General features: G+C 24.8%; 1 pseudogene; it reads right to left on the bottom strand.

Moving 5' to 3' along the window:
- Nucleotides 1-3,152: 3,152 nt before the first annotated feature.
- LOC145839241 (uncharacterized) lies at nt 3,153-5,127 on the bottom strand (annotated as a pseudogene).
- Nucleotides 5,128-12,461: the final 7,334 nt, after the last annotated feature.

Here is a 12,461-nt window from a genome sequence, read left to right as displayed (position 1 = left end):
ATAAATTGCTATCTTATAAAAGTTATTTAATTCATATAACATAACACATAGCTTATTTTAAAGTATTAATTTCCTGTTGGTATTTGAAAAGTTCGTTACCGTTAAAAATAATTACGTTAAAAATGTAGTAATTGCTTAAACATTATTTTTTACAGATAAAAAACAAATATTTTTAGATTAAATTTTTAGTTTTTTAATCAAGCCATTAATTTTATGATTTATTACAAAAAAAATCGTGTGTACGCAAAATTTAACGAAGTTTGTTAAAAATTCAAGGCAATTGCCAAGTTTTGCATTAGTTTACACAATATTAAATTTCACTTTAAATCAAATTACAATAAAATAAAACTTAAAAATATATATTTACTATAGTTCTGATTTAGAAACTATTGATAAACTATTTATAACTATTGATAAATTTAACGAAGTTTGTTAAAAATTCAAGGCAATTGCCAAGTTTTGCATTAGTTTACACAATATTAAATTTCACTTTAAATCAAATTACAATAAAATAAAACTTAAAAATATATATTTACTATAGTTCTGATTTAGAAACTATTGATAAATAGTAGTTATTGAAAATCACAACCTTATCTCAATCATTTCGTTTATTTCCCAAATTAATTATTTAATTATGTCTACAGATACAATATTTAAATAGCGATAGTCTTACATAAGTATATTTCTAACCAAAATTTTCAAATAAAAAAAAGATACCTACGATAACACATATGTAACTTGAGTTGTAGTGATGTGATTCACTGTGATGTCATAGTTGTATGATTGCGATAAACTGTAAGGATAACTATTACATTACAGTAGATCAAAACACTAAAACTATCACATCACAGTAGATTACGTTGATACAACTATCACATCACAGTAGATCGCAACGCTACAACTATCACATCACAGTAGATCACAACACTACAACTATCACATCACAGTAGATTACGTTGATACAACTATCACATCACAGTAGATTACGTTGATACAACTATCACATAACAGTAGATCGAATTACTACAACTATCACATCACAGAATATTGCACTGATACAACTAACAGATCACAGTAAGTTGCATTGATACAGTTATCACATCACAGTATATCGAAACACTATAACTATCACATCACAGTAGATTGCATTGATACAATTATCACATCACAGTAGATCAAAACATTAAAACTATCACATCACAGTAGAACAAAAAACTGTTTTAATTACAAAAATTGTAGGTGATGTTTATTTCATAAGTATTAAGTTATATTTTATTCTTAAAAAACGAAAAACTACTACTTTTGTTTCTTTTAAAAACGTCTGTTAGAAACTTACTTATGTAAAACTATCGCTAGCAGTTATTATTTTTCTACTGTAAAGCATTGTTTATAACATTTATGATAATTTAATAACGTTCAGTTTTATCACAACTGTTTAAGTTTTTTTGTTCTTTACTCAACTTATTTCGATTTATTTATAGTGTTTCAAATTTTTTTGGGGTTAAAACTGTAACATTTATTTTAAGAAAATTAAATAAAGTTAGACTTAATTCTAAAATAAAAGCATTTTTACTTCAATCAACACATTGTTTAAAGATACTACTTTATAATTTAAGACACATACTTTGTTATTTTGTAAGAAACGTTTCACAAATTGGGAAGCTTTAAATTTAAAAAGATATATATAAGTAAACGTAAGACAACTGAATAATTTTTATAGAGTTGCGTAAATGGTGGATTCCTAAAATTAAAAAACTTAAAAAAATGAACGTTTACAGTTAAAGCGATAAGTTTGTAGCTTATTTTGGTAAGTGTTGTGATTATCAATTGAAAAAAAATAGCAAAGAGTATGTTGAACTTGATAAAACGTCATGAAATTTCAATAAAGTAATTGCTTTGTTACGGATATACATACCTCTTTATTTAAATAATGTTTGTTAAGCTAACTACTTTCTGTATTAATAGTTATTTGTCTGCAACCGTTTGTTTATTATTAGTAATATTATATATTAGCTGCCACTAGTTGTCCTATAAATATGCCATTTAACCAAGTAAAAAGCTATAACTAGCCAATTTATTCTATGCCATTTAGTATGCCAAGTAGAAGCTTATTATTTTACCTAATTTTGGACTATACACAATTTTGATGTTTTTTCGAAGGTTTTGGTTTTAATCATGCAGATAGTTGTTATATATCGGAGACTACATGAACATAAGTTCGGATTTTTTGTATAGTTTAAGAACAAGAAACTAATTGAAATTAATTAAAAACTGGGAATTTATATTAAATTAAAGATCAAAACCTGTAAAATACTATTTACATAATAAGTATCTATATACTAAATATAAAGTAATAATAAAATCTTTTCACTTCTTACACTAACAATAAAAGTGAGAACTTGAAATATTATTTAAATGTTTTTAAGTTTTTATGAAACTAATTTTACATTTGTCAAATTTGTAATTGCAACCTTAGCTCTTTCTTTTTAGCAATTTTCGAAATACGTGATGAGAAAGATTGCTGCAACAAAAAAAAAAAACGCTAAAAAAATACCTTATTTATAAAAAAATTATATAAAATTAAGTCAAAATTTTTTCAGTAAAAAATAATTATAAGTTAAAGAATTATTACATACATGTCCAGAAATATTTCAGAAAAAGCCTAATAAAAATAATAATAAACATTAAAACCTGCTTTAATCAATTATATTACGAATAGTCTGGTAGTTTTATACGACTTAGAAGTTTTTGTCATCAGGAAATTAAAACTAAAAAAACTATAAAAACAGAGTGAAGAAAAACAAATTTACAAAAAAAATTAAACGTACAGGTTGTTTTTCTAAAACTTTATATACTTCACCTTAATAGTACAATTTTGATGAACTCTTAATGTTCATATCAAAATACTTATTTACGATAAAAAATCTGATAAAATTTTGTTGTAATTTATATTTTATTAACAATTGTGTTAAATATGACAAGCAATAAAAAAAATTAGAAATAAAAGGCTTTGTTAAATTTTCTTGATTTTTACTATTTACATTTTCTGAATCATAACTTTTTCTTTTATGGCATTTCTTTTGTTCTGTATTCAACTTGATTTTCTTACCAATTTCTAATTTTAGTTTTGGAAACAGTTTACCAAATTGTGCTTAATTATTGCAGTGATGAAGTGATTTAGATGCAAATTGTTTTCTTTGTTCTTCTGATTCATTCATACCTCCATAGTGATTCCAGTCATTGTCAGCCATAAATGAGATGAACGCTGTGATAACAATAACGTTTTTATGTTTTCAAAAGTTAAAAAATATATTATTCTAAATGTTTAAGTTTATTAAACTATTTACTTCAAAGTTGTAGCTTTTTTCTATTTTCTTCAAATTTAATGAATATAAAACATAAATAACTAATAATCGATATTGTAACAAACACTATTATTAAGAAACTCACCCATTTTTATGGTAATCAATTTACTTTGAAATATATCATTATTTCAAGTTTAAATTATTTTCAAAGAATTATGTGTCAAATCTTGCATTATAGCACTTAACATCTATCTTGCACAAGTTATAGAATGAAGTGTTACTTTTGCACGTAGCTTCAATTAAGTAGATCAATGATTATTAAGTTTATGAGTTTAATATTAACCCCTAACAAGAGTGTTTGTAAGCAATTATAAAATATTGAAAATAAATATAATTACATCAAACTTATATTTTTGTTTTTTTTGTGGTTTTTCATAATGTTATATAAATACAAACCTCTTAGTAGAGTATTAATCTTCCAAGTAGCATCCCACATTTCAGGGTGAAAAGTTGAAACTGACAGGCACAATGGCATATTAACTTCAAATCTCCCATAAGGTGTCATAATGCGAATTTCAGGTGCTTTGAACGGGTAGTTGGGCGGAAAAATAAATACTCCGTGGTAATATCCTTTCTCATAAAGGTGTATTAATTGGTCCTTGTATCTGTATAAATATACTTATGTAAGTATTTAGTTGTAACTATATACTTTTATAAAAAAAAACTTTTTTCTTTTTTTTGATTTTTCATTATCAGATCGTTTTTAATAAACAGTAAATTTAAAAAAATATACTTTAAGTTAATTTTAGTAATAAATGAGTCTTAAAAAGTTATTTTACTATTTAGCAGCATAAAATACTTTGTAAACACTCACGCAAAAATGACAATTAAGAAGGTTGTCTTTAAAAGGTGTTACTGCCTTGAAAAATTCAACAGGTTTTTTTTCCATCATCAAATACTCTTTAGCTAACATAGACATTTTATTATTATGTTATATCTAAAATGTTATAGTATGTGAAATATAAAGGATAGTTTAATATAAATATATAATAAAATATAAAATTGCATTATAAAGGAAGTAATGTGAAATAAATTAAAACTATTATGTTTTAAATATTTTATCAAAATCTTGAGCTAAGGACTCATTGAAAGTAAAATATTTCTTTTTAATAATGACAATTACTATAGTTTAACTATTTTATTTATTGTTTTTAACAGTTATAAAAAACATTTATCATTAACAGTGTAAACAGAAAAATAAACGGAATAAGCATTTTTTTAACTAGTAAATTCCTTCAAGAAATTTAAGGTATGCTTATAAGATATTTTAAACCTACAATAAAAACAACCATAAAAAATAATTTAACCTAACTAGTAGTGATATTTGTTTAAACTACTTCGGACTACTCTATACGAAGCTAGGCATAACATGAATGAACAAACTTTAAACTGAAAATAATTGCGAAAACTAACAAACGTATAGAAAACACCATAATTTAGCAAACACATTAAATGTGGTCAAAACTTTTACACAAAAGTTTAATCTGGAATAAAATGGAATTGAATAAAATATAACATGAATGAATAATAACAAGTATATATTAATTATAAAAAGGATATGTAATAACTAGTATGAAAAAAACAATATTTGGTTGAATTACTTAAAATTTGTATCAAATAAATTAAATATAAGAAATAACATTATTTCACAAAGAATTTTAAAATAGACAACAATTAATACAAATATCTACATGTTAGCAGCAGCTAACAGGTCTAGAATGCTTGTCACTTGATCAGAAAAGCAGTGTAGCTGGTATTCCATTGCACTTCCTCATCCTGCCATGTTGGAAGAAATCTAATTCAAGCCTTTTTTTCATTTTCTGATCGAAGGAAATCTCAGCTTAGTCGTGTTCTTATATTTTTTATGGAAAAATAGTTAGGAAAAGAAACTTTTATTGTAATAACAGTACAATTTTCCCTGATTTTATTGATATAGAAGTTAAAAAAAACATATTAAATAATAAATTAAATTGGTCTAAAAACTAGTTTTACAGAAATAGTTTAAGTTTATAGGAAATAGAAAAAACGAAAAAACTTTTCAAACGAATGGTTTTACAGTTCAAAATAGCACTCACACTACCTTTCTTTGATACACAAGAACAAAAAAAAACGTGTCAGAACTAATTGGTCTAAAACTTGTTTTTTTAAACTATATAAGGTAAATTAGTAATACAGTTATTAAAATAATTATTGAAAATGGTCTTTTAATTCTACTACGTTTTTATTTCAAAATATTTTTTTTTTGTGTTTAACAGAACTTTAACAAAAAACTTTAAATTCAAAAATAAAATATATTTCAACCTACTATGAAGATTGCAGCTTTTGAAAACCAGAAAAACTAGAAAAACACATAATAAATTCACTCAAATGTCTTGTATGTGCAAACCCTATGATACAAATTAAAAAGAAAATTCAGCTTGTTACTTTTCTTTTTTGTCTTGATTAAAATAATTATTGTCTTTTTCCATTATACTGTTAATATTCAAGAATCTTACTTGAGATTAAATATTGCTCACTGTGTCTCAAAATTGGTGACCACTTTGTGTTTTATTAATAGAAATACGTTGAAAGTTAAACTGTGACTTTGTGAACAACATTTTTTTAACTTTTATTTTTACTTTTTAAACTAAATTTTGCCAGTTTTATTGTGACTTTGATGACTAAACTTTGCAACCAGCTTTCTCTTTTTTTTTGTTTATAGGTTGCTAATGTTTTGTGATTTGTACTTATAGTTTGCCAATGTTTTTGTGATTAAGGCTTATTGTTTGCCGATTGTTTTTTTTAATGGAATTAGTTAGGACAATACTGTTTGTGGTTACTTAAACACTGATTTATAATGTATTGTGATTTAAACACTGTCAATTAATTTTTAGGACTTTAACTGTTTTAACAACCTTCGTGTTTTTAATTAATTTAATTATTCTAATTAATTTTCTATAACTTATTAGGGTTCTAATTATGCCAATGATTTTTTTTTGACTTACCGCGACTTAAACATTGTCACTAACTTTCTTTGAATTATTAGGATTAATTTTGTCAATACTCTTTAAGGCTTAATTTAACTTAAGCATTGCCACAACTTTTCTGTGACTCTTATTATATTAGTTTCTCTATTATTTAGTCATCCTATTATAAAATATTCAATATGACCCGTATTGCCTATTGGTCTTCTTTATTCCCTAATCTTTCTGGTTATGGGTAAAAACTCAAAGGATTGTAAATGGTCACAAAACAAATGTGAGTATTGCTTCTTAAAACTTCAATGATTTTTTTTTGTATAATTTCTTTAAATCTATTGTTTAATAAATTGCAGTACAAAATAAAATGACAAAATTAGTAGTAAATTTTGTTTTTAAATGCTGTCATGATCTTATTTAACTGTTATCTAAAAGACTGGTTACTGTTTACCTTGAGAACGCGTATTTAACCCATGAATGTAGGTATGATTATAGTATACTTTAAACCTCCACTTTAAACAATAAAAACTTATCCTAACTAATAGTTCTTCGGCACTCTATATAAAATAAGGCATGACATTTTTTATATTAAAGAACAAACACAAACACTAACAAATAAAAAAAACGTAGTGCTTTAGAAATTACATTAAATGCTGTCAAAACTTTCACATTAGAATTAAATATAACAAAAATATATAATAAAATGAATGTATAAAACAATACTACATATAAGAAATTAAAGTTTAAATTAAAAAACTGCTTTAAAGAAATATAACTACTTAAGAAATAATTTTACAATAAACAACAAAAGCAAGATGCAACTATCTAAATGTTAACAGCAGCATGGTGGTCTAGCTTTAGAATGCTTCTCACTGCCAGAACTTAGTATATTATTGCTGAAAATGGAAACAGGTCAAATATGCACGAATACACAATTACACCAGGGTCATTTTTGCACAAAAAACTTTTACAGAAAGGCTCATTTTTTTACGAGAGTAAAACATAGTGTTGATTGTAAAAAACTAAAAAAGTAAAAAAAAAATAAATTAGTTACAGACCAAAGATAAGAGTTAGGGGTAACAGTAGGAGTAAAATTAAAAACAAAAAAACTAATCAAAACTATTATTGAAAAATAAAACTTTTATTAAAAAGATAGATAAAATCAAAGTTATTAAAAAAAGTATCCGACCGAGAATAAAGGTCAGGGGTAACTGTGATAGAAAAAATAAAAAAGTTGTAACTAATAAAACTAAAAACCAATAACTCAAAAATATAAATTAAACAATACAAAAACTAAAAGAAGAATAATAAGATATAGTCTGAAGGGTAGGGGTAACAGAAAAAGTTAAAATTGATTAATAGAAAATGAAATTTTGTTTGTACTTCATATGCTGTACATGTATTGTTTTTTTGTACGTAACCAAAACATCTATAAGCAACTTAATACAGATAATAAGTATGAGGTTATAAAAAAGAAATTACTTTCTTGTTGGTAATAATTACCTTTATCAATGTTATTGATTGCTTTTTAACAGAGAGCCTTTTTAATAGCACAAGCGTGTAAGTGAACGTTTGTTGCGCGACGTCATTATTAAAACACCATTAGTGGGCGTCCCGCCTACCAACTGATTGGGAGAATTTAGAGTTTTCAATATGATCAAGCATTATGAAAATCTTATTTCTTAAGATTTCAAAATGTATAGATTGACTTATTAGAAGCATTTGAAAAATAAAAGTTATTTTTACCTTTATTAAAAGGAATAAGTTATAATCAAAAATAAGACATAAACATTAGTTTTTTTTTTAATCTTTCGTTAGCTCTTTGTAAATCATAGCAATTCAGCTCGTCATTTTACTTATAATGGTTTTCAAACAGTGATGTTTGATAAAGTAAACTTTGAGAATTATTTTTAATATTTCAATTTTGTTAATATAACAATAGTTAGTTTATTGTTTTTTAGTCATAAATTTTTTATTATGATTTTGCAATAGTTATACTGATCTAAGTAAAATTAAATACCTTAAAGTTTTTAACTTTTACAACTAGTTGTTTTTAAACTCTTTTTTGTGCAAATTTAAACTAATGCTAGAATTAAAAAAAAATCAATTAAAGAAACTGACTTTTTAGGACAATTTACTTTAAGGTCAGTCTGAACATCAAAAAGTTGAAAAAAGTTAAGTTAGCGAAAAAAGAAGCATAGCATTTAAACGTTTATCTTTACTTTTATTATTCAAACTTTTCTAGATTATCAAAAAATCTAATCGAATAAAATAGGTTAAAATTTAAAGAAAAAATTGCCGATTTAGTTTTTTTTTTCAGCTCCGACTGACTATTAAGTTTGTTTTACATCTTTTATATACTTAGTTAGATTAATATGTTTAAGTATTAACAAGTTAATGGTGCTTTAATTTTTTAGTATATATATTACAAAAGATAAAAGTTGCCAAGTTTTTTATAATCCAATTTCCTAAAGTTACTCGACCTTAAAACTTTGAGTAAAAGCAAACAATTTGTTATAAGGACCCTTAAATTCTTTACATCTCGAATTTTAAAAGATTGAAACTTTTTTAGTCAACTTTGTCAAATTATTTTTGAAAATATTACTTTAAAAAATATATTAATATTAGACAATACCGTTTTAGTATATATTTCATTTCCACATATACTTTGCCTAGTTTGTAAATTTTTAACATTTTTTTTGTGCATAAGTATTTAAACCAACAACTACAGTTGAAAGTTTTTAAGATAATAATACACTTTTTAGTATTTTTTTTTAAATAATAATTTTTTTGTTAAACATATGCTATATTGGATAGAAGCTTTAGTTCCTCAATTAGTTTTGTTTGCAATTTTTTTTTTGTTTATTTTTGTGTATGTGTTGACCACTAGATTTTAATCTTTATTTCCTCATTTAGGATCCCTACACTATTGTACCACACAAAGTATTTGACTATAAAAAGTTGTCATAAATAATTGTAATACATATTGTATATAGTTATTACAAGTTTTCTAGCTTGTAATAAAACAATTACAACATCCAACACATTTTTTAAGTATTAGTATTTCATATATGTTAAGTGTGATAAAGTATTTTTTTTAAGTTTGTTAACATTAATTTTAATCATTAAAAAAAAAAATTTAATGACTTAAATATTCTAGTTTGAAATACTAGCTGTTTGCTAATAACAATTAAACTTTTTAACAGTAGGAATACTGCTTACTTTGAAAAATTAAAGTGATGATACTTGGTTTTATATACAGGGTTGATAAAAAACCTGGAAATTAGTAATTTATGAAATAAGTGGGAAAAACCAAGAATTTTGAACAAAAATCACTAAAAAACCTGATTTAATAAAAAATTACATGTTATGTAAGTAAATTGTTTAAAATGCAGAACACTTTCTATTAAAAAAATTATTTTTATAGTTAAATTGTTTTAATTAAAAACAAGTTTAAAGTAGCTTTATAGTTTCTTTGAAATATTATTTTTTAATAAAATATATATACTGTTTAAGACAGTTTCTTACCTTAAACACACAATAAAATTCTTTATAAACCAAAAAACTTGTTATTTTAAAAACCAGGAAAAAAAAATTGAAAATCTTTTAAACTCGGAATTTACACATAGCCTAAAATTAGACTATTTAGATTAAAAAAAGATAGAATTTAAGAAATTTTGAAGAAAAACTTGGAATTTTGATCATCAATCAACAAAAAACATGGAGTTTAAAACTTTTTTACATATTGAGTAGTAAAGTTATTATTTTACACAAAAAGTCTATCCTATTTATAAAGTTTTTAGTCTTCATCGAAAATTTTTTTTTAATAAAAACGGCATTTAAATTAGTTTGGTGTATATTTTTAAGTTTGTTATACTAGTTTGTACAGATTATTAATTTTAATAATTTTTTTAATAACTTAAATATTCTAGTTTAAAATACTGGCTGTTTGTTAACAATAATAAAACTCTTTAACAGTAGGAATACTGCTTACTTATTTTCATTTTTTTACTAAACTTTCAATTTCTTTTATCCAAATAAATTCAAGTGTGCTGTAAAAACAATGTTGTAAGTAGCAGTTTTTTTAACTAATTAGTAAAAATTAGAATAGTTTAAAAAAAAACAAATTAGCTTTGCTTGTTTTAATATTAAACTTAAGGTAGAACAATATTATCATGATTTACAAAGTGTTAAAAAGAAGTAAAAATAGAAAACCTATAAAACTTAAAGGACCATTTTTTACCAGTATATTTATTAATAAATGTTTTTACGATTTTTTATTAGATTTTATGCACAAAGTCTTAAATAATATTATAATTTAGTTTCAAGTTTTTATTTTTTAAAAAAGGTTAATTATAAACTATCATTTCAGCTATTTTCATATTAACTTAAAAGAAGTATATAAGATAATTAAATTTTACTTAAAAAAATTTCAAAAAAACAATCAAATTACCATTTAAACTAGTTGCTGCTTTTAAAAAAAACACTATCTAAGCATTTGTTCCACGTTAATAGTTTTTAGAATAATTCAAGTAGAAAATAGGTAGAAACGGTAAAAGTTTTGTTGTAAATAATATGTTTGATACACATTCAGTTTATTGAAGCAAGCTTTGTATGTCGAAAAAAAATTCAAAGTAACAGAACTATTTATGTTTGTTTTTAAATTCTGTAGTTTTTGTTATTTGCTTTTGAGTACAAAGTAACCGTGATAATTACTTTATACTAATCTAAGTTATTATAAACTACTAAAAACAAATTGTGAGCGGGCATGTCTAAACATTTTAAGGTGGGTTAGCACAGTTTTTAGCTGCGTAATACTAGAGTATTTTCTTTGTTATAACAACTTTTTTCAAAAAAAAAAGAGATGCATTAGGTAGTTTGTACAATATACAGTGTTTAAGTTTAAAATTAGCACTGAAGAGTTTCTAACTTAAGTTTAGATGTGTTTACAAAACATTATTACAAAATAAAATACCTGACTAAAGGTATAAATCAGGGTTTACCAAACTTTTTTTCAAATGGACCCCTTCAAAAAAATTAAATGGATATGGCCCCCAAATAAGACTATACAAAAATCTATTATTAAATACAACTAGTCCTTTTTATTTTGCTCTTCAACAGCAGCTCCAGAATATCTAGTGCAAGTTTCAAGTTATGAATCCACGGCCCCTGTGGCTTCCTTTACTGCTCATGGCCCCCCTCTGGCCCCTTTGTCGTCGTGGCCCCCTGTCATTGCACTCAAAGAAGCAACTTGGCCCACTTTCGGAAGCCCTGGTTTAAATAGTCATACGTCGACATATATAATAACATTGTAATACTTTTAAATGAAATTAACAAGTAATAGTTTTATAACAGTTTAGATCATTTATAACCTAAAACTTATATACATACAAACACAACATGGAGTTACCACACGTTGGAAAACATTGCACTGTTTGCAACATCAACGATTACTTGCCAACTACATGCAATGCGTGCAATAAAGTGTTCTGTAAAGATCACTTTGAACAAAGAAAGCACAATTGTGCAAAATTAATAGACAAAAGAGTGCCTGTCTGCCCTCTTTGCAACAAACCGGTTCCAATTCTCCCGACCCAGACGCCGGATGAGGTTGTAAACAAGCATATTTCACGTGGTTGCAAAGATGAACCTGCAAGTAGCGCCTACAAGTGTTCACATGCAAAGTGTAAAAATAAGGAGTTAATTAAGGTAGGTAGCGATTAGAAGAACACTTTACATTATGATAAATTTGTTTCACGTTAACTGTCAGTTTTTATCCATTTAAATAACTTCATAATAAAAAACAGTTGATTCAACTAAATATTACAACTAATGATGATGTCTTTTATTTTTTTAATATTTTAGTTTTTCCAGTTTATATTATTTAAAACAACAAAAAACAGGTGCTTTGCGAAAAGTGCAGGATGAATTTCTGTTTGCGACACAGACATCCCCAGAATCACAACTGTAGCGGGCAGAAGAAGAGCACTTCTTATTACAATCAGAGGATGAGAGAAAGGTGGGGAAAGTTTTAAACTTCAAAACTTTTTGAAATAGAAATTTTGTTTACTGGTACAGTCACGTACTGTTGCTTATTTTAGCTCTTGTGTTTTTAATTTCAAAACTTTAAAGCAGTTTT

This window comes from Thalia democratica, chromosome 6 (genome assembly GCF_965202585.1).
Source record: "Thalia democratica chromosome 6, ktThaDemo2.hap1.1, whole genome shotgun sequence".
NCBI classification, from domain to species: Eukaryota; Metazoa; Chordata; class Thaliacea; order Salpida; family Salpidae; genus Thalia; species Thalia democratica.
The sequence above is the reverse complement of the archived record's forward strand: the minus strand, read 5'-3'. Positions and strand labels throughout refer to the sequence as shown.